The 27,590-nt window shown below is 45.5% G+C and overlaps 1 long non-coding RNA gene across 1 annotated transcript in view; it reads left to right on the forward strand.

Annotated features, from left to right (window-relative positions):
* LOC141571510 (uncharacterized) overlaps window positions 1–7,384 on the forward strand; it is a 104,494-nt gene extending 97,110 nt beyond the window's left edge. Inside the window, exon 4 of the long non-coding RNA XR_012496264.1 lies at window positions 7,003–7,384. This is a non-coding gene — a long non-coding RNA (uncharacterized LOC141571510). The remainder of the gene's footprint in view (window positions 1–7,002) is intronic.
* The last annotated feature ends 20,206 nt before the right edge of the window (window positions 7,385–27,590 follow it).

The raw sequence follows: 27,590 nt of genomic DNA on the forward strand, positions 1-27,590 counted from the left end.
CCAGGAGACCAAGGAGGAAAGATTGAAATGTCAACACCTGGTGGGAACGAAATTTCTGTCTGGAACATTTGGGAGAATTCCAAGAGGGATGCAACTGGAGCCCCTACTAGCAGAGTGGAAGGGATTGTGGCTTTAGAGCCAGACAGACATGTCTGTCTGCTCCTCGCTTTTCTGCGGTTGGCTGTGTGATCTTAGGCAAGGCACTTAATCTCCGCAAACCTCAGTTTCCTCATCTGTCACATGGAAAAGGTAAACATGTAGACTCTGTGTGGCAATCATGAAGGAAATCATGTAGATTTGGCTGTGAGAATGAAATTAAGCAGGATGTGGCTTAGAAAAGGTGAACGCTGACCTATGTGTGCTTTTTGTCCTTGAGGTCTCAGCTTAGAGGTCAGAGGGGCTGTCTCTGACACACCCCCTCCTTGTTTAATGCACCAGCTCTGGGCCATTGAGGGCTGCATTCTCTGCAGACCCTGTTGTTTCCTTGTTTCTTTGTTTATGAGTTTGCTCTCTGGCTCCTCCTAGAAGAACGGCCTGTGACAGCAGGGATCCAGTAGCCGACCATTCTGGCATAGAATGGGCACTCCACTGTGGGTTATTAAGTAAATGGATGCAAAAATGGCAGCTATTATTTTTATTGTGTCAGGGTAACTTTTAAACATATTAACTTGTTTTTATCCCCATAAATCAACATACTAATTTATGTGTTTTCCGTTTTCCATCCCCTTTTTAAGCAGTTAGCAGGCTATGTGCTCTGTTGCCTGGGGAGAGGTTTGTGGCTAAAAGCAGACGTTGTCCCTAAGATACTATCCTTCCTGGATTTTGTTTCCAAAAGTCTGAAACCATTGAAAAGATTATGTTAGTGGCTGGAGGGCTTGAGAAGACAGAAACGGAGGGAGGAGAGACAGAGAGATATAGGTAGATCAAGATAGAAAGAGAGGGAGAAGAAAAGGGAGAGAGAGGGAGAGGAAAGGGGGATGAGAAAGAGAGACAGAGAAAGAGAGGCAGAGACATTCTGGAGGAAACATAACGAAAGAGGGAAATAATCTCATCCCAGCCCTCAAGTCCAGAGGGAAATTTCTGGAAACTTGATGAGGCAGGAGGAAGATCTAGGGTTCTGGGAATAGCAGTGGATGCCCACGTACCCCCTGAGACAGCATCCTAAGGAAGTGGCCAGCACTCAGAGGAGGTGGCTGTGGGGTGCCTTAGGAAGCAGGACCTGGGCCTCAGGGTTTCCCAGTGACAGCAGTGACACTAGAGCAGCAGTGTGGGCCAGCTTCTGGGAGAAGCTGGTCAGGACGGGTGACTGATGACCACAGGGGCCTCCCTGGCTCCCCGAGGCCATTTATACCTCAGGAGACAGCATAGCCCTAGGATGACTGAAGGTAAATGTGGCTGGCTCAGCATCAGAGCTCAATTTTTCACCTTCCTCCATACTGTTTATTCACTGAGTCCTTTGAAAGGCCTGATGATGCATCCTGTGCTTGGAGAAAAGCAGGGGCGGGGGGCGGCATGTGTGAGCAGTGCCATTCCTAGTCTTAGATATGACAGGAACATACTGTCATATACTCACTGTCACATACCCCTATACTCACTGTCATTCCTGGGCCCAGGGCTTCATGAGTGATGAAGGTCAGAGGAGAGTATGTGTCTGGTATACAAGAAAGGTCATGATACTTTATTTTCCTACAGCACAATTAAATATAGTACAAGGACCCCTTGTAAATAGTTGACATATAGTATCTGTCACTTTTCATGGCTTCCTCTGCCAGAAGCTCAGGGCTTTGTAATCTAGGACAAACATGGGAGGGCTTGGGACATCAGAAGTGAGCAGCGGTTGCCACAGTGGTGGCTTCTGACCCAGAACCAGACATTCACCAGAGGGTGGCCAGCTCCTGTGTCAGCTGCAGGCCTGCTCTGCCATGAACTCCCAGGGCAGGCTTGGGCCCTGATGCTCCTTTTCCATGTATCTGGCTATGTGTGGAGTAGGTCAGGTCCCTTCCATCCTCCAGCCTCAGGATTTAACTCCGTTCGGGCAGTCTACTTCCTTCTGCCCCTCCAACAACCAGCTTCCAATTTCTTCCCTGCTAGACAAACTACATAATCCTCCTTGTGGACTTGGCTTTCAAGAGAATGTCACGTTCGTCTCACTGGCTGGTCTCCTCTTGCTCTGAAATAGAAGAGATGTCAACAGAGTACAGGCGCCAAAGGAAAGGACCAAAATCCGTGTCAGCTTCCTGTTGCTGTTGTAACAAATCACCACAAGTTGGTGGTTTAAGACAACACAAAAATATTACCTTACGGTTCTGTAGAAGTTTGACAGTGGGCTAAAGTTAAGGTGTCGGCAGGGCTGTGTTATGTTCGGAGGCCCTAGGGGTGAATCCATTCCCTTCCTTTTCTACCTCCCAGAGGCCACCTGCGTTCCTTGTCTCATGGCCCCTTCCTCCATTTTCAAGGCCAATAGCGTAGACTCCCTCTGACCTGCTCACAAAGAAATGACGTTAGGTTTGAATAACAGACAGGTGAGCCAACAAATGTAATATTACATGGTAAGTGAAGAGTGGGTGCAGGGAGGGAGCAGAGTGGGAGCTGGAGGCTCTACCAGGCCTTGGCTTAACTCCTTCACTGACTGGAAAACCTGAAGGCAGGACCTGGGTCTAACTCATGTGCTGGCTGGGTTTCCCTTGGAACTTAGCTTCCCTTGGAGCTAAGTTCATTGCTTTGCACCCCATAGACACCCAGTAAATATCATTTCCAATGAATGGATTCAACTACTTCAGAGTCATTTTTCTCTTTAGGGCCACAGTTGCTGAGCTGCGATGTGATGGGAGTAAGGGACGGGGCCACCATCTTCAGGGCTGAGCCCTGGCCCTGGGTTTGGAGGATTTTCTTTATTGTGATGCATTTTCCTCCATCAGAGGTCAATACCAGGATTGAAGCTGGAAGCTTTACATCCCATTGTGAGCCATCACCAGGAAGCCCCCCCCCCCCCATATCAAAGACCTAAATTTGGGAACCGCCCCTGAGTTCAAGTGGGACTTCAGGGTCACTGGGGGTTGCTCAGTGATAGGTGTCTCATCCTTTGAATATCTTCATAAAATAGTATGCTGGGATCAAAAGGATGGAATTGAGCAAGTGAAATACTGGGAAGAGTGTCAGGGTTGGGGGTGGGGGGCTGCCACCTGAGTCTGGGAGCTGGTCGGTTGGCTGCAGGAGGGAGCATCCTGGGACTCTGCCTGTGGGCTCCGGCTCTGAGATTCTGGTCTTTGGTCCAAAACTTCCCCTTGCAGCTTCCACCTGGTAAGACCCTAGGCTGTGAGCATCTTCTGCTTTCTGGCCTCAGATGGTCCTCCTTTATTCCTATCTTTTCCTTCACACAGAGTTTCAAAATGGGGACCTTATATGGGTTCTAAGACCCACAGGCTGCTGGGCAAAGCTGATAACAGGGATATCTGAAGCCAGAAAGCCCCTCCTAACAGGGCAGGCTATAAAGACAGGACTGAATCTCAGGGATGACTGTTTTCTGAGGGAATGAATGAAGGAATGACAGACAAAGTGAAGCTGAATGGTGAATTAAGGTTTCCGTTGGTACTTCCCCTAGACCATGATCTCCCTTTTAGACTGGAGAAGCTGTTTCCTTAGTGCCCACTAAGCTCTGGCAGGAGCTGGGAAGTACTGGGACAGCAGCACGTGAGACTAGACTATCCTCTGTTCCTTCAATGGCCATTCTCCAGGCTGCTCTTCCAGTCAGGCCTGACAACCAATTAGTGGATTGTGAAATCAATGTAGTGGATGGAGACGCAGCCAGCATTAAAAAGAAAAAAGATATGCAATCAAGTACATTTGAAATTATCAAAGTGTATGTCAGGAATAAGGGTACTACTTTGTGAAAATGTGTTTCACTTTTGTGTATGACATATAGTATATTATACGGGGTTGCAATGTGCAATGCGTTTCCTTCCAGGGGTCAAGGTAAGCAAGATTAGAGCATCCCAGGAATCTCTGGGGCATCCGATGCCCCGTGGAAGGAGATGCTGCAGCTCTGACCAGGCAACTCATCAACTATAAATACAGATGCATGAACCACACAAAAAGTTCCTTTCCTGAGACCTTGGGGGCAAGTGGAGGAGCACCGGTTGGGAGATGGGAGGCCAGGGTTCTGAGCCTGGATCTTTCCAGACCTAACTGTGAGTCGTGGGTGCATTGCTACCGCTTTTCAGACCTCAGTTTTTTCCTCTCTCAAATGGGTAGTTCCATTGTGTCTGTGTGCACTGCTGTCCTCTGGTGGTGAGCTCTGTAACTGACTTCCAATTTGGGTTTGTTGATTGGCAAGTGGCTGTCCAGATTCTGTTTTTTGTGAAAAGGGACAAGGTGAGTGTCACTCCCAGGTGGAGGGTATAGAACCCCCCCCCATGTGTGTTGTGAGGTCTCCTCAAAGGCCGCCACTGCTCACATACTCTGACTGAATCAATACTTTCATGTGATAGTGTACAGTAGAGACCTTCAACTCAAAGACCCATTTATCAATGAATATTGGGTAACTCTTTCAAAGAGAAAGAGTTACCCAATATTCATTGTGTGTGAAATTTGTGTGAAATTTGGCTACGGGAGGCTTCAGGCCGTGGAATTAAGGTAGCAGCCTTTTCCAGCCTCATCAGATGCTGGCTTTCCAGAGTGTGGGTGTTCATTGTGGGGACACCGCCTGGGGCAGTGCCAGGTTGAAGGTCAATACTTCTGGGTGGCAACTGAGAGGCCTGAGTCCCAAGATGGTGATGTTTCTTCTTGACCTTTGGCCACAGCCTTCTCCTTCCACGAAGCCATCATTACCACATGTTAGCAATGCGGAGTGAGACCAAGGGCCAAGGCTTCCTCCCAGAGGCTCCCCTTTGTAGCCAAAGGTGTGATGAAAGCTGCCGGCTTTGGGGCACTTGGCTGGATGCCAGGTGTCTGGGTGCGTCTTCTGGGTCTGAACTGTAGTTATTGAAGGTGCTGAGAATGAGATCAGATGATTAGGACACAGAGCTTATTTTTCTCTCCACTTCCCTCAATCTCTTCCCTTTTTGACGGTTATCAGCACATATTTGCATCTCCAGTTAAGGCTCTACTTAAATTCCCTTCAGTCTTTGACTCCACCTCTTGCAAGAAAAGTGATTTTCAAAACTATTTCTTACTTAAACAGCCTGTTGCATTGTTCTCAAATTTATTTTTAGTAAATTAAAAGAGGATTGAATGTTCCCAGTATTGTCTGTGGTTTGAAAAAGGTCAGTCGTAGGCAGGAGTACTGCATCTTCACCGCCCACCCCCACCCCCAACTCGCCACAACCAAAGTAAAAAGCTGGGATCATTGCATCCAATAGGTGCTTAATAATTGTTAAGTAAAAGGTCGAATGGACGAATGAATGGGTGGAAATGATGACACTTCAGGTGACTCTTCTGAGCTAGCAAGTCGCAGAACTGCGTGAAGCATTGGACGTGTGAACCCCACTGTTACATGACAGGACAGGTGGCCTGGAGCCAAGTCAGGGTATTTAATCCATGAGGCTGAAAGACCCAAGTAAACATTTGGCAAAATGAAGTCAAAGCACTTTTCAAAAACAATCATTTAGATTATTAAACCGCTATCTTATGGGGGCCTGAAACAGGAGTGTTTTATTTTTAAACAATTCACTTCCCTTCTGACTTCAGGAATTCCCAAGATGGTTTGGTTTTGAGGACATTACCAGTCAACCGCAGCCAAGAAACGATTAGCAAATGCCTGCTCCATAGACATGGGTCTGACTTCTGGGCTGAGTTCAAAGCACAGTTCTTAGTTTAATAATAATACAGGATTAGCTTTCCTTTAAAAATGTCCCATACTGGAACCATTTTGAAGAAAACACGGAAATATCTATGGAAGTTTGGGGGCACAAATGAAGACTTTGAGAAAACATTAAATGCATGTTTAAGTTCTTGGTCTATCCTCTCGTAATGAACCTTGCAGAAAATGTCCCACCCTTATTCTCTTGATGGGAAGTGGTGGTTGTTTCTAATGGGATGAATAAAGCAGGGCTTTACTTCCTCCCACCGCCAATCAACATGCTGAAAGTTGGTTGCAGTGCCCGTGGAACCAGGGAGAAGGAGTGGCATGGGACAGCTTTGCATGTCATTTGTTGCCATGTCATTGGAAGGAATCTGATTAAAGGTTTGGAAGAAACACTAGAATTCTAAAGAGAAATTTAGATCTGCATTTCCCAAAGCTATGGACAAGCATTGCTGGTAGCATGTGAAAATATTTTAGCCAAGACTTGGATAAATACTTCATTCTAATGGCACATATTAATGTTAATACATATTAAAAAGATATACGACTAATACATCTTACCTATGATTTCATGAATATTTTAAGAAAAGATTAGAGAAGCTGTTTAAGCAAAAACTACTGTGTTTCCCTGAAAATAAGACCTAGCTCTACAATCAGCTCTAATGCGTCTTTTGGAGCAAAAATTAATATAAGACCTGGTATATATTATATTATATTATATTATATTATATTATATTATATTATATTATATTATACTCGGTCTTATATAATATTATATAAGACCCTGATTATATTATATTATATTATATTATATTATATTATATTATATTATATTATATTATATTATATTATATTATATTATATTATATTATATTAACCCGGTTTTATATTATAGTAAAATAAGACTGGCTCTTATATTAATTTTTTCTCCTAAAGATGCGTTAGAGCTGACTGTCTGGCTAGGTCAGGCTACCAATGTTTTTGGGGAAACATGGTGAAAGAAAGAAAGAAAGAAAGAAAGAAAGAAAGGAAGGAAGGAAGGAAGGAAGGAAGGAAGGAAGGAAGGAAGGAAGGAAGGAAGGAAGGAAGGGAAAAGAAAGCATGCTAATTTAAAGAAAACTAATAATAGTAAAAGTTGTGAGGCTGGTACCTGAACAATGATGTTTGGGGAACAGATCTGAAGGGGACATTATGTTTTGCAGTACTCATAGGAGCAAGACTCAGATTCTGGAGCATCATTTGGAACAAAGATCCAGGACCTACCATCTACCTGGGGGAAGGCGCAGGTACTGTGCTGTGTTAGAGGGCATCGCCATTCTCTTCAGGTGTGGGGGCCTTTCTAGATCAAGTCTCTGTGGATCCACCCATGAAGACCCCCTGCAGGCAGTGATGTCTGCTCAGGAGAGTGGACCTTCTCTCAGACCGAGCCTGGACCTCAGAGGGAAGCTGATAGTTCCAAAGCCTTCCTCTCTGTCCACCTGTCAGGGATGTCATTGTTTGGCCCTTGGAGAACCTTCTACCAGGGCCATCATACCTCACAGTGCATCTGAGCAGAGACCCAACTAACAGGTATGTCTTCTGTACACTCAGGCCCTTCTACCCGATGGGTAAGTAAGCTGGCATATGAGCCCCCATTGCATCTCTGTCAGGATAAAGACGAGAGGAATGTGCTCTGCCTTGACTCACTTTCCCGTCTTGGTGATAGACAAGTGTCTTGGGAGGGCACTTAAGAAGACAGCTTAATTGTCGAGGTGCCTTTTCTGTGGAACTTCAGTCTTGACTAGAGAATCTACTTCTGAACCTGGCTTTGCTCAGGACCCTGGCTCTCTCAGAGAAGGAACTTGAAAAGTGCCCAGAGCTGGTGCTGGGGATGCCATTTGGTGGTCTGGGACTTGCTGATTGCTTTCTCTGTCACAAAGCCTTTGATTTCCACCGGCTCATGTGTACACATGTGGGTATTCTTGGTGGCCTGACCATTGAGCATAATTAAAAGAAATGATTGGCTTTCTCTTGATGCAAACATCTGGTTTTACTTGAAACAAGATGACTTAGCTGTTTCAGAAACATTCTTGTAACCCTGGATTCACATTTTCTTCTTAAAATATATATTTTCTCTGTTAGGGCAGCATGTTAATGTAAACACTCCGGGTAACTGACAACCGACAGTTTCAGAAGTATGTGGGGCTCCAAGCACCAGAGGAACCGCAAGAATGATTGCGTTTTTGATTTGATCACTGGAAATCTGTTTCAACAGTCACTCTGATTTAAACAATTACTCTGATTTATACTCCAAACGCTGTAATTTGCAGAAAATGTAACCATGTGAGGACATTTTTGTAGAGTATGTCTTGGCAACTTTGTTTTGTTGTGATGTCATTCCCTTTGGCTTCAAGGAAGCATTCAGGGACTCAGAGAAGGAAAACAGGGTCCTTCTTTCTGATGCACTTTCCTGACTGGTGGGGGATATGTTCTCAAGTCTCACCACTCCTAGTCCCCACGGCCAGCTCTGCAGGACTAAGAATGACATCCAGGAGAGAAATGAGGCCCAAACTTTCCTGAAGGTCAAAGAATTAAGGACCAGGAGTAGGCTGGCGGGTGTGTTGCCACCTCTACTGTCTACAGTTAGGGAGGTGGTGGGCAGCCTGCCCTGGCACCGCGTTCATTCTTCAAAGCCCAGCTGGACAGAGCTGGAAGACTGATAGGATAAGGCTTAACCTCTCTATTGCCCAGAAAGGAAGATCCAGAGAGATAGAGAACACTGCCCAGGTTCCAGAACAAGTGTCAGAGCCAAGGCATGGATCAGGTGCTTGGACTTCTATTCGTTGCAAGATTGAAATGTAGGCATGGAATTACAAGTTGGTCTCATTTTATGTGCAGAGAGTGTGTCTCAGTAAAATGAGAATAAAAAGTCATAAATCAAAAAACAAGTCAGCAGTCATGTTTTGTAGGGTGCAGCTTAAGAGAGCTAGTGTTCAGAGTATTAGCTGTTTATACTCCTCACCTCCACACTCCCACCGCCCATCCAGCTGGGTCAGTGCTGCTGGGGAAAGCTGTGGAGGGCAATTCCCTGTGGCCTGGCTCTGTCTGATGGCTTGGTGACAGCTCAACTCTCACAGGCATTAAAGGGTGTTTCTTACATGAAGTAGCATCATGCCTGTGGGGATAGCATCGGGATCCATAATGGTGGTTGGATGCCTGGCCTCGCTAACCACATCTTCCTAGACCATCTGTTATGGATTGTGTCTTCTCCAATTCATATATTGAAGATCTAATCCCCAATGTAATGATATTTGGAGGTGGGGCTCTTGGGAAGTGATTAGGTTCAGATGAGGTCATGAGGGTGGAGCTTCACGATGGGATTAGTGCCCTTAGAAGAAGAGGAAGAATCTCAATCTCTCTCTCTCTCTCTCTCTCTCTCTCTCTCTCTCTCTCTCTCTCTCTCTGATATAGCAGAAGGTGGTTGCCTGCAAACCAGGAAGAGTCCTCCCCAGAGCCTGACCATATTATGACTGAGTTTCCTTTGGTGCGGTTGCTGCCATGTTGGTAGAAGAGTGGACTTTGACATGAAATGAACCCAGAATCCCAATTGAGAAACAGGACAAAAGACTCTTCCTTCTGGCTTTCCCTCCAGTTGTCCAACATATTGGAGCCTCCCACCTTACCCGTTTCCTCTGCATGTTCCCCCTTCTCCTCATAACCTCTCACTGGAAGGGGTGAACGTCTAGCTTTTCTTCACCCACATACTTTCCTCCTCAGCAAATCTCACGGCCTGTCTACACTGCAGAAAAAACCCTACAATCTGAATTTCTTCAATTGATGCATGGTTCTCTCTCAAATTCATACTTATCTCCTGCCTGGATTTCTACTGAAAACATACCATGTGAAATAATGATGATGTATTAGTGAATGATACACTTGAAACCTATGTAATTTTACTAATCATTGTCACCCCAATAAATTTTAGTTAAAAAAAATGAAAGAAAGCAACCCGAAAAAAACTTCCAGATTTGCATAACTAATTGCCTTCTTCATCTTTATACTTGGATGTCTAAAAAGAATCTCAACATTAATGTAGTCAAATGAGGACCATTTGGCTGCATTGCCCCCCATATGTATCTTGGTGAACAGCACTGCCATTGACTCAGTTGCCCAGGCCAAAAAATTTAAGAGTCATCCTTGACTCTTTTTTCTCTCACACCCACATCCAATCCATCAGCAAATTCCATTGGCTCTAACTTCAAAATAGATCTTGGACCCAAAACACTTCTCATTATCTTCAGTTACCAGCAGCATCTAGGCTACCATCTCTCTCACTTGGACCAGCGCTATAGCCTCCTAACATGGAATCCTACTTCTGTTTGTGTCCCCATAGAGCAGAGGTTCTCATCTGTGGATGATTTTGCCCCCCAGTGGACATTTGGCAATGTTCAAAAACATTATTAGTTGTCACTACTGGGAGGGGTGTGTTTTGGCATATAGTGCATGGAAGTCAGGGATGCTGCCAAAACTTCTACAAGACACAGGCCAGCTCCCACCCACAACAAAGAATTGTCTTTGTCAGTAGAACCAAGGTTGAGAAAATGTCAGTAGTACCAAGGTTGAGAAACCCTGTAGCTAGAGTGATGTTTCGAAAGCATAAATTAGATCATGTCACTCCCATACTTAAAACAATATTGCTTTCTGATGCAATAAGAAGGAAATATAAATGATTTACTCGATTCTTTAAGGACCTATAGAAACTGCTCTCTGCAAAGCTCTCCCATTTCCTATTTCTCCATTCTGCTCACTCACAGTGCTTTACCAGCAATGGTCCTTTGTCTTTCTCCTGTTTTCTAAACTTGTTCCTGTCTCATGGCCTTTGTACTTGCTGTTCTCCTGCTTAGAACAGTGTTCTCTAGATCTTTGCTTGGTTGCTATCTCATCTCTCTGGTCTCAGGTTAAGTTACCTGCTCAATGAGTCCTTCCTGACCTCTCTCAGGAAAACAGGCCCTCTGCTCACCCCTGCAAAACACACATAACACACATCACATTATCCAGTTTTATCTTCTTTATAGCACTTACCAGTGCCTAATATTATCTTACTTTTGTTTGTCTATTTGTTGTCTGCCTCTTTTCTCGAAGTTTCTTGAGGATAATACAGTTCTTTTGGAGGAGTACAGAGAAGAGGCTCAATAAATATCGCCGCTTGCCTGCCTGCCTGTCTGCTTGATTGATTGTCACTACGTTGAATAGAAGCTAAAGTGATTTAGAACATCCTTTCTCTCTGGTCAATGCCTCGCTTTCAGGCCTATTGTCTTACTGTGAAATCGTATTTCAATAATATGAGCTGAATATTAACTCTTTCTCTACGCATTCCTGCTATAACAATATTAGTCACCCCCACCCTATCCCACCCAACCGATATATACCTTAGCTGGTTAATGAATAGGTCATCTATAGGGAAATGCAAAAGAGAAAAAAATTTAATTAATAGTTTAAAAAATATTACTCTGTGACATATATAAATAAAGTGTTCAATTTATTATTAACCCCCCCCCCCCCGCTTCTTCCAGGAGGCAAACCCCATCTTCCCTTCTCTTCTCCCAGAGGGAAACAGGACGTGTCCTAGCTAGCTGCCCTGTTTACACTGGCCCCAGGAACGGAGCATTGGTCAGCTGGCCCTTTTCCTATAACACAGTCATTACCTAAGGCTGTTCCTACATTGGTGAAAAGAATTTGTTTCCTTGCAAATTAGTAGAGGAAGATAAATGCAAAAGTGCTGGATTGTCAGACGCCATCTCACATAACAGGCTCTTCTTTGCTGGGGCAAAGCAGCCTGAGGTTTCACCGACACCGTAGGCAAGGTTGTGGGGATGTGTTTTGGGGTATGAGTGTGTACTGTGATGAGTGTGTATGCACACGTGTGCACATGTGTATCTGTGCCTGAGACAACCCAGAGGTGAAAGATCAAGAATTGGGAAAGGATTTTGTGTATCAGCTCAAGAAAAGGTGTGGGGACAAGCACATTCTCATTTCACTTGGACTGATAGCATTAGGGTAGGTAGCAGCTATTTGTAACATTTATCATTTATTTGCAAATGACCTGGGTTTAAATCCCTTTATTAGTTTGCTTTGGAAAAGATATTTAATTCTTTCTGAGCCTGATCTGTAAATTGTGGCTGATGGTCCAACAAGTACCAAAAGCTTAGTCTCTGCCATGATAAGACACCTCCTCCCTCCTCTCACCTTGCTGTCTAAGAAGATCTGCCATCCTTGCCTGATAGTTCTGGGGTCTTTATAACTCAGATTAAGGGTGTGAGTGAAGGGAAAACATGGAGGCTTATAGGATTTCTGTGGTAGGTGGCAGGGTGCTACTGGCTCAAGTATAAGGATGGAGTCAGAAGGCGGATGGGGAGTGGGAGATGGAACCTGTGCAGCTCAGCTGTGAGCAGTTTTCTTGCCTGATAGGGATGAGGGGAGAGAGAGAAAAAGGACTTGGGGGCATCTTAGCATGTGAGACATGATAAGAGAAGGGAATAGGGAACGATGATCTTTGAAAAGCTTCTCTGTGTGTTAGGCTGGTGCTGCCACCTCAGTACTTCCCCCAAGGGACCACAGCGCTGGTTGAGTCTGCTCTTCTATCACTTTGATGACTCCATGGAGGTGCCTTTGAAAAGGACATCACGCGGAGACAGTCCTGTCACCAGAGTGGAACCAGAAAACAGACTTTATTCAAATTAGAGCCGATTTCCGTTGTTGTTGTGAGGATTAAATGTGCATTAAATATGATTTTTGTGGGTAAATCTTCAGCACAAAGTTTGGTAAATAGAAGCACTAAGTAAAATGAAGCTACAATTAGCGTGCTAGTCACTGTCTTATCTCTCAAAAGACTGACATGACTCTGAAGGATTCACAGCCTTTTTTATTTAGCACTGACCGTTTGCTACTCTTGCTTGGTGTGGATTTTCAGCAGGTGCTGAAGTATAAAAACACTTTTTTTTTTTTTTGAAGTGACTTAAATCACAACTATTTGACTCACCATTCTGCGGGTCAGCAATTGGGCTAGGATTGCCTGGGTAGACCAGGCTTGGGTGGTTTTGGTTGGGCTGTCTCATCTCTGGTGAGCTTCCAGGTTCGCTGGAGGCTGATGGGTCTAAAATGGCGCACTAGGCTGGCTTGTCTTGGTTCCATGTGGTCTCTCATCCTCTAGCAGGCAAAGCTAGACTTTATTACTTAGTGGTGGTGACAAGGTCCCAGGAAAGCCTGTGGAAGTGTGTAAAACAGTTAAGGCCCAGGCTTGGAACTTGCATAATGTCCTGTTTTCTGAGTCCTGTTATCCAAACCAAATGACCAAGTCAAAGACATAGATTCCACCTCTTGATGGGACGAGCTGCAAAGAATTGTGGCAATTTTTGCAGTTGACCACAGGTGTCCCCTGTGCTTTTGTTAGCTTTAAGGATTTGCTTTCAGCCCTTTGAAGTTCATCAGATCATTGTAAAAGGGAAATCTGAGAAGAACCCCAGTGTTGGAGAATTATAAGGAATGCTTTTTTTTTTTAACTTGCAAGAAGTTTCAACCCCTCTCCCTCCCACCAAGAATTGATGGACTTCCACAGTCTAGTGTTTGAAAAATTATGTAATAACTAAAAGCTACTACATATTTAAGAGAGTTTTGAAATAAATTTGTATCTTTTAATCATAGGAGCATCAATATGCATTAAAGAAGTAGTTAAAGTTTATATGAAATAAAACATATTAAAGCTGAAGGCATTGCTTAATGTGCAAACAGTCTCATGGGTCCCTTATAATAGTCTGAGATATGATAAAAATCCAGACCTAAAGGGTGAGGACCACTGTTCTACATGAAATAAGTAACTGGTCGCATGTTATTTCATTCTGACCTCCTCTGACTCCATGGACTATGCACTTATGTATAGTGACCCTGTATTGAGAAAGCACACTACAAGCTTTCCTAGGCCTTTTATAGCCACTCACCCAACCCCCAAACTATCTTTCCCTCAAGTCTGTCAGTGAGGTCTGAAGTTCCGCCATGAAGAAATCACCTCCCAAGGTCATGTTTCCCAGGGCTAACATGCAGTTCCCCTGGGAGGGGGTACCACGCAGCAGTGTGTGCCTCCATCGGTGGCTTGCTCTGTAGTTCTGGCTGTAGAGTGGGGCAGGTGGGAGCAGCCCTGCTCAGCTACTAAACAGTGGTGAATGTTGGAAGTCCTCTTCTCTCTTCTGGACTTATATTTTCTTGATGAAGAAAGTGGGAATTTGACAGGACCTTTTAGGCAGGTCAGGATTGAAATGGGTGGCAAGGAAATGGTGGGCTTTCCCGCCCAGGCATAAATAAAAACCAGTTCTCATCTTTTTCTCCCTCATCTGTTTGTTCTTATCCAGCCCCTTCCCTTTGTGTCAGGACCTGATCTCCCAGCGATGCTACCATCACCTTCTCAGTTGGAAAAACCTTGACTTTAAGAGTCAGTGTCTTCTCTGGCTGGTGCATTCCTGCTTCACATTTGGGTTTTGACAGAGGGCTTAATGCACTGGGAACCTGTAACTCTAACACAAGGGAATCCTAATGAGGGACTAGTCACTCTGTTGTTGGAGCCTCCTGGCACATGCAGAGAGAAGATGGGGCAAGAGACCAAGGAAGGAGGAGGGAGGAGAGAAAGAGAGAGCTGGGTTTTGGTTTCTGGGGCTTTCTCTTTCTTAGCTGGGCTTTTTTGAGGCCTACCTATGTTTCTGCCCTTTGACACCATGAGATCCTTCATTACCTTCCAATCCATCTCCTTTTGACTTATGCCAATTTGAGTGGCATTCTTCACTAGCAATCTTGAGAGCATTGATTGACTCACACCGATTTCACAAATGAAGACACATCCACCTGCATTTGTCTGTGGTGGGGGCTGGCAGCTTCAGTGTTTAAGTCAACATAAAGCCTGGTACAGGAGAGCTATGCATTAAATAGATAATTACAGTGTAGTATGAAAAGTGCAATACAAAAATGCCTTTATGGAAGTCAGATTAGTGAAGAGAAGGGGGAAGGTGAATAGAAAGGGAGGTGCCATGAAAGCTGGGTTTTGAAGGATTATTAGAAGTTCAACAGGTGCAGCAAGACCAAAGATAGACATTTGCAGGGCTTCTAGATATCAGAGTTTGGGATTGCTCTGGCGTAGAGTGAGAACAGATGAGGCCAGGACACGGAGGATATCGCACATACTATGCAGGGCTGCTCAGAGAACCTTTCCAAGCTTGTCCATGGCTCTTGGCTGTTGAATTGTGGACATCTGAACAGGTGTAATTTCATTTTTCATATTTTTAGCAAAGGTACACTGATAAACAGTGTTGGCTTCTGAGCTGATAAAAGAACATCGCCAATTTATAAAACAGAATCCTTTAAAACATTCCTACCAAATGTTCTCCACACTGAACTCAAGGAGGATTTCGAAACTGAAATCTTGGTGGAAGCAGGTCTGCTTAAGGAATGGTTTCCATGCCCGCCTTGTCTCCCTGCTGCCCACAGCCAGCCCTTGCTCTGTAAGCAGAGACAGATGTTTGGAAACAAGAATGGGAAATGGTACAAACGTTCCTGTGTTAGAGCACTGCCATCATCCAACTCTGTGAGTGTGTCTGGCTTGCTGTCACATGTGTAGGGCAGTGGTGGAGACATGCGCTGCGGTCCGCAAAATGGCTCTGCCCCGATAACCAACCACACTTCCCAATCACACTCAGTTCGGAAGACGCTCACAGAGAACACAGGGAAATGGATCCTGTCCAGCCCGCCTCAGGGTCCCACTTCCAATGCCACCCCTGGTAGCCAAGCTCATGCTAGCATCACTTGTGATAGAAAATTGGAGCAGCCTGGAACTCTCATTTTTCCAAGTAGGATGTAAAAGAAACTTTAACATTTCCTCCAAAAAATGTATGTCAGGGTTCACGTTTCCTCCGGAGGGGCTGCTTTGGCTGAGGACTCCCTATTTCAAGCCTGATTAAATCCAGGAAGTGCCTGGGAATCAGGCAATGCCAACAACAGCCAGCAAGCTCAAAAGCTCGTCTAAATAGTTTGTCTGCAGCTACTCTTGTACTCTTTAAATCAGGAGGTCTGTCCACAGGTAGTTCCTGAATGCTTACTTTCTCCCAGTGTCCATATATCCATGTCCTTGCTGCCACCACCTCCCCCACCACTGCCTGCATCACGCTCCCCACCCTCAGTAGGGTTGTCATTACCATGAGTGCCATGAGCCCTCACTCTGGGGCTGTCCCATCTTGAGAAGGCTAATAAACCTGGAGGGCACGTTGTCTGCACGTCTGCTATCTGTCCCCTACCCTTGTCCTCCGGCAACTATAGAAGCAGCAGAGATAGGCCTAGCAGCTCCCTTTAGTACAAGATAGAATGAGCTTCTATAACCTGTCTCTCTGCATGGGGGCTGTAGGGCAGGGAGCTACACAGCTCATCTTGTAGATAGGAGAGATTAACCAGCAGTATATGCTATGCAGCAGCTTCTGATTGGAGTGTCATGAGTACGGAAGTCACGTTTTCTGGGTTAATAAGATAGGGGTTTTGAATTTCAGCTTTCTTGGAAAATCTGGGACGTTAGGGTATTGAGGAGGGGGACTAGAAAAGTGAGTCCTGTTCCCCCAGAAGACCCAGGTGGCTGAAAGCTGACATGTGACATCTCAGCCTTTGGATTTGAGTAGGTTCCTGGTGGCAGGTGCTCCAGAGAATATTCAGAGGAGGCCCCAGAAATGACTCCCACTGTCCTGTTGGAAATAAAGATGTTCATTTTATAGCTCTTGAGCCTTGTCCAGGGAGATGGTGAGGTTGGGTCCCTCCAAAGCAGTGGTTCTCAGCTGAGGTGATTTTACTCTCCAGGGATTTGACAATGTCTGGAGATATTTTTGGTTGTCATTGCCAGACGGAAGGTGCTATTGCCATTAAGTAGCTAGAGACCAGGGATGCTACTAAATCTCCTAGAATGCACAGGACGATGAAGAATTATCCAGCCTGAAATGTCTATAGTACCAAAGGAGAAACCCTGATTTGAGATTAAGATCCAGAGAAACTGCAGTGACCAAAGTCTAGGCTTGATGAAAGGTGAGACTGGCATAAGCAGTAGGGTTACTTCAGCAAAGGCAGGTGCAAGAGACACCTCAAGTGTATGTTGAATGAGTGAGAGGGATACCCAGACGTTGTATTTGATTCATGACATGTGGAAGGACACCAAGGTGACAAACCCTTGAGATGGGGCGTATGAAGAGAATGGGACCTTAGCTAGATTTGGTGACTCGTATTTGGGGGATGGTGAGAAAATCAATTTTGAGTTTACTGAGCTTGACACTCTTGGAATAGGCCAGCCAAGCTCACCAAGGTGCAGAAGTTGCAGGTATGACATACAAGGGCAGGTCCTCCAGGATGGACACCTGGGACAGACAGGCTCCTTGGGATGCAGAGGGTAAGACCCTTTGGAGAAAAGGTGACACAATGATTACTCACTGGAATGGGAGAGAGAAACAGTCTTCTTGGTTTCCTCCAATCTTGTCCCAGGAAACTTGTCCCAAAATCCTTAAGAGGCTGTTGAAATAGAGCCAGTTTGCTTTGGGAGCTCCTACAAGAGCTCCATTCATCGAGGTCATCTGACGTTTGGCTGGAAGCTGAGCTCATAGTTAGGAAAGCCCTGGTTTCAAGGCCAATTCGGAGGCAAGAGGGTAACCACAGGGAAGAAATCCAAGAAGCATACTGGAGGAAAGAGCTGGCCAAGTCTACAACTATAAAGGAGAGCATGTGAGCCCCTGGGCCCAAGGAGAGGAGGGAACAGTCTTAGGGCTTCAAATCCCAGCAACTTTCCAGGATGGATACCCAGGGTCAAAGGTCACAAGGATTGTTCTCTACAGCCTGTATTCCCCAAGACCAAGGCAACTTGAAAGCAAGATAAAGCCTATGACCTTCCAAAAATGGTCCAGGGGGAACTTTGTCCTTTACCCAAATAATCCAGTTTAACTCAGAAAACATGTTCAGGCCTGAACTGATATCCTGGAAGAAAAAAGATACCCCCCTTCTCCCACCTAAACTCCACAATGAGAAGCTGCTTGTCCCATGGAAAAGGCATTCGATTCAGGCAATAATAACGAGGGCAGAACAGGTGGCAGCCATTCCACTGGCCTGGGAGTTCATGGGCCGCCAGCTCAGAAGCACCTGCACAGATACCAGCCCCATCTCCTCTCCGGTTTGGGCTCTGTAGATGCAGAGGAAGCTGGAAAGAAACCGTGGCTGGATATGCCTGCTGGTCATAATGAATGTATCTGGAGGGTGAAAATGAATCATTAATTGAGATCCATAACAAATTTCTGTGTGTTATTATTTTTTTAAAAGATTTTTATTAAAAATATAGCTAACACACAGTATTATATTGTATTAGTTTCAGGTGTACACCATAGTTAGTCAACAACCTAAAGCAGTGATCAGCATGACAAGTCCAGCAACCATCTGACTGTACCACGCTATCACAATATTATTGACTATATTCCCTATGCTGTACATTACATCCCCATGACTTATTTGTTTTATATCTGAAAATTTGGACCTCTTATTCCCCTTTGCTTTCCCCCCCTTTTGAAAATTTATCAATTACAGTTGACATTTAGTATTATTTTACATTGATTTCCAGTGTACAGCATAGTGGTTAGACATTTATATAATTCAAGAAGTGATACCCCTGACTAGTCTAGTACCCACCTTTGTAACTTCCAATTTGTATTTCTTAATCCCTTCACTTTTTCCACCCTGCTCCCAACCCGCCTCCCATCTATCACCCTGATAAATCTAGTACCCATCTGACACTATACATAGTTATTATACAATATTATTAACTATATCCCTTGTGCTATACCCTACATCCCCATAATTACTTTGTAACAATCAATTTGTACTCCTTGATCCCTTCCCCTTCTTTTACCCACACCCCAAACCCCCTCCCATCTGACAACCATCAAAATATTTTCTGTAGCTATGAATTTGTTTCTGTTTTGTTTGTTAATTTTGTTCTTAGATTCCACCTATAAGTGAAATCACATTGCATCTTTTTCTGTCTGACACTCCACTCAGCCCAATACCCTCCAGGTCCATCCATGCGACCACAGATGGCAAGAACCCATTCTCTTCCATGGCTGAGCAATATTCCATTGTATATATGTACCACCTCCTCTTTATCCATTCATCCATTGATGGACACCCAGGCTGCCTCCACATCTTGGTAAACAATGCTGCAACACACAATGTAAACAATGCTGCAACACACAATGTAAACAATGCTGCAATGCACATATGGATGCACATGTCCTACTTGAAGTATGGTTTTGGGTTTCTTTGGATAAATACCCTGAAGTGGGATTACTGGGTCCTTCATTGTCCCTTCTTATCGCCTTTGTTTTAAAGTCTATTTTGTCTGGTATAAGTATTGTTACCCCAGCTTTTTCAATTTTTTGTATTTTTTTAAATTTCCATTTTCATGAAATCTCTTTTTCCATCTCTTTACTTTCTGTCTGTGTGTGTCTTTCAATCTAAAGTGAGTCTCTTGTAGGCAGTATATGTAAGGGTCTTGTTTTCTTATCCAATCAGCTCTCCTATGTCTTTTGATTAGAGCATTTAATCCATTTACATTGAAAGTAATTGTTGATAGACATGTAGTTATTGCCATTTTATTATTCATAATTTTTTTTTTCATCTTAAAGAAGTCCCTCTAAAATTCCTTGTAATACTGGTTTGATGGTGAGGAACTCCTTTAGCTCTTTTTCTTGTCTGGGAAGCTCTTTAATCTGTCCTTCAATTTTAAATGATAGCCTTGCTGAGTAGAGTAGTTTTGGTTGTAGGTCCTTGCTTTTCATCACATTGACTATTTCCTGCCAATCCCTTCTGGCCTGCAAAGTTTCTGTTGAGGAATCAGATGACGGTCTTTTTTTTTTAAATTAAATTTATTGGGGTGACAAATTATATAGGTTTCAAATGTACAATTCTATACTACATCATCTATATGTCACATGGTATGCTCACCACCCAGAGTCAGTTCTGCTTCCGTCACCACATATTTGACCCCTTTACCCTCTTCTACCATCTCCCCTTTCCCGCTTATCCTCTGGTAACCACTAAACTGTTGTCTGTGTCTATGAATTTTTGTTTCTTTGTTTGTCTTGTTCATTTGTTGCTTTCAGTTTTATATCCCATGTATGAGTGAAATCATATGATTCTCAGCTTTTTCTGTCTGATTTATTTCATTTAACATAATAATCTCAAGGTCCATCTATTTTGTCGCAAATGGCAGTATTTCATCTTTCCTTATGGCAGAGTAGTGTTCCATTGTGTATATATACTACGTCTTTATCCAATTATCTATCAAAGGACACTTTGGTTTTTCCTTGTCTTGGCCACTGTAAGAAATGCTGCAATGAACATTCGAGTACATATATCTTTATGGATCAGTGTTTTCAGATTTTTGGGGTAGATACCCAGGAGAGGGATTGCTGGATCATATGGTAATTCTATTCTTAAGTTTTTGAGGAACCTCCACACTGCCTTCCATAGTGGCTGCACAAATCTACATTCCCACCAACAGTGTATGAGGGTTTCCTTTTTCTCCACAGCCTCTCTAACTTACTTGCCTTGTTGATGATAGCCATTCTAACAGGTGTATTGACCAGAGGGCTATGTTCAATATAGAATTTCTGATTTTCCTGAAAAAGTAGCTTTTGGCTGTGAAAGTAGCATATCATCAGTGGTCTGCGTTTTCACTTTCATACTGTTTTTCCTTCCCCCTCGTGAGGCAGTAACCAGCCACATAGCACGTTTCCCTGAAAATAAGACCTAGCCAGACCATCAGCTCGAATGTGTCTTTTGGAGCGAAAATTAATATAAGACTTGGTATTATATTATAGTATATCTGGTCTTATATTATATTAAAATAAGACCAGGTCTTATATTAATTTTTGCTCCAAAAGATGCATTAGAGCTGATGGTCCAGCTACGTCTTATTTTTGAGGAAACACTGTACCTCCTCTCAGCCCACTCCATGCCCATCCTGTTCTTGTACCAGAGCTGAGAGAATTCTGTTGAGGCAGAAACATGGTACTCAAGCTGCCCTGTTTTCCTGGCCATCCAGAGGCCCCTACCTGTGGAACACAGCTTCAAACTTTCTGGAAGAAGGACAAAAAGGAAATCTGATTTGCTGAGAATCTTAGAATCACTATGGCCAAAATAAATGCTTGTTGTCATGGTGACAAACTGCAGACAGGATCCTCTTGGCATGGGGTGGCCAGCAGAGGGATGGATGGAGAGTCCATAAGCATTGCCTCTAGCGATTAGGAGCATATCTTTGGAGTTAGACTTGGGTTCACAGCTCTGCTGTATCTCCTACTAGCTGTGTGTCTTTGGGCCATTTGCTTAACCTCACTGAGCCTTAGTTTTCTCATTTGTAAAATGGGGATAATACCAACTTCAGAGGTTAGTGAGGATTAAATGAGACAGCACAGGCAAAATGCTTCTCTCAGTGACTGCTGTCTAGTATGTACTTGAAAAGCATTGGCTTTATTAGTATCAACATTGTCGGTGCTATGTTTACACTCTGCCTGATTTGTAAAGGCTGCTGTAGGCAATGCATTGAGACAGGGAAAGCTCACTACATGCTTTAAATAGCATCTGGGAAGAATCCATCACGTTTTGGAGATGCCAGCCAAAGAACATCTTATTTCCAGCCAAGCACCTTGTTTGTCCAGCTACAGAGTATGGCCTATTTATCTGAGACAAAGTCACCCCATCCCCATTTTTCATATTTACTTCTCAAGAAGTACAGCCAGAGGAGGAAATTAAGTTGTGGCTTGGTTGCAGCCCAAGATGCAGACGTTTTCCTTTTTGATAGGCGCATCTGCCCTTCCAGTGGCCCCGTGAAACATGCAGGAACTGAGACTCACTTACGGTCATTGGAGGAACTGATACCCTTTGAAAGAGAGTTGAGAGTAATGCACATGTCACGTGATATCTGCTATGCACAGCATAGAAGGAACAAACCAATTAACCGATGGAATGTGGAGCATCTAGGGGAAATGCAGGGGCATAGAAAGGCCAAGAAAAGCAACAAAGTGGGTCCCCATGAGGACAGAACTCAGCTGCTGATGCTAAATTTGGTCAGAACTAGACTTAGTGGCTTCGAATGGCTCTGGGTCATCCTCCTAAGTTCTCAGAATCCTTATTTTCTTTTTAGAATGGGTACATCCCTCTGTGAACTAGTAAGTTTCTACATTAGGACCCAAACACCAAGCCCTATTCCTTCTTTTTTGGATTTGCTGTTCTGGAGACAGAGGCAGGAATGCAGTTTCCAGGCTCTTGGCCTCATGTGGAAAGGTGCTGGCTCAGGTAGTAAACGGCCATCAACTGTGATCAGATGACCATCAGCTGTAACCAGTGAGCCGTTGGCTACTCTTATAACTGCCCTGGCTACGCTAGCAGCAGATGGTGGCTGAACTAGCAAGCGTGGATTGCAGTTAGCACGGCAGATTGCAGTTAGCAAGGGGTTGGTTGGTTGTTGGTTGGCAGAGAAGCTGCCAGCGGATTGCGGATCATGTGGCTCCTGCTTCCTGTGTCTCCAACCCAGCCGCCAGCGAGACTATAGTGGTATGACTCCCCTATCTATGGCTCTGTTGGGGGTTCCTTTTTGGCCTTGTCATATCCTGCATTCTTGTGTGGGGAGCGGGAGCTGAGACCCTGCATGATAGCTGTCATGCTGCCTTCTGTGGGAGGTGTGTCTGGATCTGCCTTGTTTGTTCAATTACCAGCTCAAACTGAGGTCGCTAAGTCTTATCCAGCTTTGAACCCCAAGGGATACTCTTCTATCTGCCACATGAGGTCAGAGTAAATTTTCAGTGGGTGCCTAGTACACCAAGTGAAGGATCTTTGGGAAAGTGGGCAGTCATCGACTAGGAATGTCCACTGTGGACAAGTCACACTCAGATAGGCTAATCAGGGACTAGTGCACAGTAAGTGATTTAGAAATGTGTATAAAGTGAATTGCCAAGTGAAGAGTGACTAGAATAGACAGCTGCTGTGTCATCCTGAAAGTTACATAGGCAGTTTGTTGTAGAGTATGGACTAAAACGCTATCTTTTGATTGACAGCTCTGAATTCTTTCTCCACGTGTCATTAGTTCTTGCCCCTGGTTCAAATCATGGAGGCTGTGGGAAATCACCAACAAAAGTGGGAGAGAGAATCTGCTAACGGCCAAAGTTCTTTCTCCAGCTCCTGCTTGATTTGGTCAGAAACGGAGGCACCTGAAGCCAGTCTGGGAAATAGACCTCAGCTGAAAAGAGACAGATTAGACCGGGGGACTCCTGGCTTCTCTACTATTCATAGCATTTGATGCAAGTTTCAACAGTGAATTGTTAGTCACATGTAGGCTCCATCTAGAAATCATTTGTTAATCAATGAGGGTGCTTTTTTTTTTGGTATGTGCAATCACATCTGGAAATGATCTAGCCCCAAAAATTGATGCTCAGGAAGATGATTAAAAAATTCTGATTGTGCCCAAATGAGTATGGAAATGCTTAATAATGAGCTGGGGTCTAGGGATGCCTGGGAGGCACATTTTTGAATCCTCATGGTCTGGGCTCCACTTGGGGCAAAGGGACCAACGAGAGCATTCGGGAGGTGCTGGTTTCCTTTGTTTCCCAGTCTGGTGTGGGCAAGCACTGTCCTGCTCTCCTGTTTCGCTGCTCACTCTTCTCCTGCTTTTCTGGACCGAGTTGCCATTGCTTCATTGGCAAACACATCACCTGTCTTGTTTCCCAGCATGGAGGGAAAGCAGGGAAGAGAACGTGGTGGTGACAGTGCTGGCATCTCACAGAAAGAACACGAGGATCCTGGGACTTGGGGATTACACTCCATGTCACCCTTGGAGAGGTTATGTGATCTAAATCTTTTTGAGCCTCTGATCCCACGTGACTTGCACAAGGTCACAGAACAGGCCAGCCGGCGCAGGGCTGCTAACTGGACCTGTGCCCAGCAGAAGCCTGCATGGAGTGAGCTAGGTCCTGTCAACCAGCAGAGGAGTGCAAATGTGGGGCGGAAAAGAGAGGGTGGTGTGCAGCCTGGGTCGCTGACCTGGGGACTTTGCTATATGTGGTGTTGGTGGAAAGGGCCTGACTGGGCCCTCTGACCTCCCATTTCCCCATTTCTTCCTTGTGAGTCTAGGGAACATGACTGCTTGCGTGGTTCTGCGGCCTGAGAAAAGGGGTCCTGGCCCCGCTTCTCAGCCAGCACAGTAGCCTCATCAGTAGCCCCGACTGGGCTCTAATTACTTCAGCACTTTCTTCCAGGGAGGCAGCTCTCCAGGACCCTTGGAGATTTTCTGCCTTTTGGCCTCTCTCTGAAGAAACTAAGGAAACTGAAGACTAGAAGGAGGTGGAGACTTTCCCAAGATTTCATGAGACTGGGGCAGAGCTAGGACTGGAAATAGAATCCTGCCCATGTCCCAGTTCCATCATTTCCTGATATTCTTCTCTTTGCCCCATGATGAATGGACATTTTTCTTACGCCCCTGACATCTGATCAATTTAGTGGTGCCTGACTTTTTCACCTTCCAAAAAGCTATTATTGCCCAGGCAATTATTATGGCAGACATAATTGAATAAAAAGCTAGAGAAGTAGGAGGAAACTGCCATATACAGAGAGAGCTGAGGCCACAGAAACAACCAGTGCCTTTGGAAGGGAAAGGAAGCAACGACCACTCCTGTCAGGAGATGGTGGGGCACTGACCCCTCAGCCCAGGTTTACGTTTAGTTCTGCATGTTTCCTATGAATCTGAGTTCTCACTGGCCCCACGATGCTTGTCTTCTTGACTGGGCTGGAGATCCAGAGCTTTCCTTGCATGGTATGAACATAACATGGTGAGAAGCCTAAGAAGGGGAGATGTAAAAACAGATAAAAAACAAAACCAAACCCCCAAACCCCAACTTGGTTCCTGTCACTCATTAGACAATGATGCTGCTGACGATCACAGAGGTGATTCCTCTGCAAGCAGACAGGTAAAAGCCAAGTGACCACCTTGTTCTGGGCACTGAGATCAGAGCACAGAGTTCAGGCTTCAGTCCAGCTGTCATTTCAATGGACGTGCTTTAGGCTTTGCAAACCCTTGGTGCTACTGAGTGGGCTGAATTTTTCTAAGTATGTTTTCTAGGGTAAATGATACCAAGGTGAGTCCAAGCACCATTTTGTTCTTGTCTTTTTCATCCTCTTGTGCTCCCGATGAGGAAGGCGAGAGAGCATTAGTGCAATTGCCCAGCAGGCTGCGTGGTGTCTTCCTCCTACTGGCCGTGCCTGAGGCTCTCTAGTGTCCAGCTGGTTGTCTGGGGCAGGGACTGCAGAGACGGAACATAGAGGGCCCCCTGGACTGCAAGGTTGGGTGGCGAGGCCAGGGGAGAAGATCCTCATTCTACAGAGGACTTGTGGGCCCAGAGTAGTTCCAGGTCTGCTGTTGCACACTGGTTCTCCCTCCAGTGAGGGACGCACAGTCAGCTTAACACCCACAGCTTGGGGAACGCTCTGTAAATTCCTATCTCAGATTGCATATTTTTAGCACCATTTGAGCTTGAGCTCAATATCGAAAGTTGGCTTGGAGCCAATTGTGGGACTTCCCTTGCACCTTGAGGTTGTGTCTAAAGTACCAGTCTCCTCCAGGTAGGGACAGCCGGTGTGCACATGTTGCCTCCTCTTCCCGGAGTGGCGGCAGGTGCAAAGGGACGATGGAGGTGAGAGGCAGGGATGCTTTAAGTCAACTGCCTGGAGACAGGAGGTCTTTGGCAAACCAGCTGCCTGCCTTGACCCTTTCAGCTGATGTTGACCTGGAGCTTGGTGGCTCGAGCAGAGAGATGATAGGTGGCAGGGAAAGGAGATGGACAGGACACATGGGGGTGCGAGAAAGGGTCTGAAACAGTGGCCCTGCCTTTGTTGAACTGATTCTGCTGGAGGCAAATGCAATCAGTATGCATATGGGATCATTACTCTGTACCTGATTCTGCACTGGGGTGAAGATGTTAGGGGAGGTGACGCTTGCACATAGGGAGAGGTGCCGGTCTCTTTCAGGCTCTCGGCAGGCAGGTGGCCCCAGGCGAGAGTGGCTTGGTTCAGTGGCTGTAGCTCTGCTGAATGACTCTAAGCACAGAAATTGGGTTGGAAGGCTCTCAAACAGCCCTGTTGGTCTTGGTCATCAGGCCCTTTGCGTTCCATTCGTCAGTGTCACCTCTGAAATTCCCCAGGGCCTTTCTGCATGGAATGAAACAGAGGTGCCACATGTGTGGCTGGAAGCGCATTTCCCCATCAATCAGGACCCCAGGCCTGCGGGAGTTCTTTGGTTGAGGTGGGTTTTATTTCAGGGGCATCTTACTAAAGTGAGACATTCCCTGGAGAAACTCAGGCCCCGGGGCCTGTGCTGGGAGGGAGTGCCTTCTCCGCAGAAACTTGTTGCTGTGGCCACCACGCTCAGGCACTGCAGCCCTTCCCTCAGAGGCTCAGCTGCTCCCCTGGCCATGAGAGATTAGAGGTCGCTGGAAGTTACCCTGATAAAAGTCCAAGCTGGAAGGGACAGGAGAGGTTCTGAGACCCAAATACCTCATAGAACAGAAGGGATGTCTGTGGTCCCAATAGAAGTCACAGAGGCCAATAGCTGACAGGCTACTGAGGCTTTGGAGGCAGAGCTGCCACAGGCAGAATCATTGGCACTTGTTTTGTTCTCTCCTAGAAGAGCATCTGACACAGAGCAGGTGTTCAATGAAAGTCTGTTGAATGAAAGAGTCTGGCCCATCTCTATTCCTAGGCTATTTTAGTGCTGTGACACTGGCTGGAGTAGGAGGCAGGGAGCTGAGGGAGGCCCCCCCCCATCTGTGCTCAGGCCAGGGTGTGTCGGGTGACCTGCACAAGAGTTCGTCTGGAAGCAAAGTGCTGTGACACACTCTTGTGAGGATTTCTATAACTGCTCCAGGAAGGCCACCCTCCCTGGGCATCCCTAAGCACCCCACGGACAGCAATAGGCCAAGTGAGGAACTCCGTGGCTCAGGCACCGCAGCTGGTGCCGAGCTGGGGCTCCCATGGAGCCGGCAGAACCAAAGCCTCCTCATCGCCTTCCTGACTAGAGGCTGAACACGTGGACTTACCAGGAACTCAGAGGCAATTGAGTCTGCCTGCTTGTGACCGGGCTATGTCTCTTCTAGTTGAGATGACATCTGTCAAGCAGAGCACCTGTGTGTGCTGGGTGCTGCAGGCTAGGTTGACAAACAACTTGCTCTTGTCCCCTTTCTCAAGGATCTGCCGTCTGACCGTTGCCTCTGAGCTCCTCTCTCTGCTTCCATGGCTCAGGTGGCGAAGCCCTGGGTTTCGAGGGAGCAGCCAAGGCTACCACGAACCAGGAAAGAGAGAAATTCAGAAGCGGAGGCTGGCAGTGAGCCTGGAATGGTGTCTCTCCGGTAGCTGCTAGGAGGCACTGGTCATGTGTGTTCATGCATGTGTACATTCGTGCCGGGGTTTGTGTGTGTGCATGCACATGCCTGGTGTCTTTATACAGGTGGTAAAAGGTGAGCTGAGGCACATTAAACATTTTAAGAGTTTATTTGAGCATGTGAAGAGCTTGGGGAAGCCACTATGTACCTATTACTTCAATGTATTTTAAAATTTTAATAGCTGGTATGGCCTTCCTTGTGCCAGTGGGACAGCAGCTCTGTTGTCACCAAAAATTAACTTGGGTGAGAAATGAGGGCAATCTGTTTAGGCTAAGGTG

Source organism: Rhinolophus sinicus, linkage group LG05, assembly GCF_036562045.2.
Source record: "Rhinolophus sinicus isolate RSC01 linkage group LG05, ASM3656204v1, whole genome shotgun sequence".
NCBI lineage: Eukaryota > Metazoa > Chordata > Mammalia > Chiroptera > Rhinolophidae > Rhinolophus > Rhinolophus sinicus.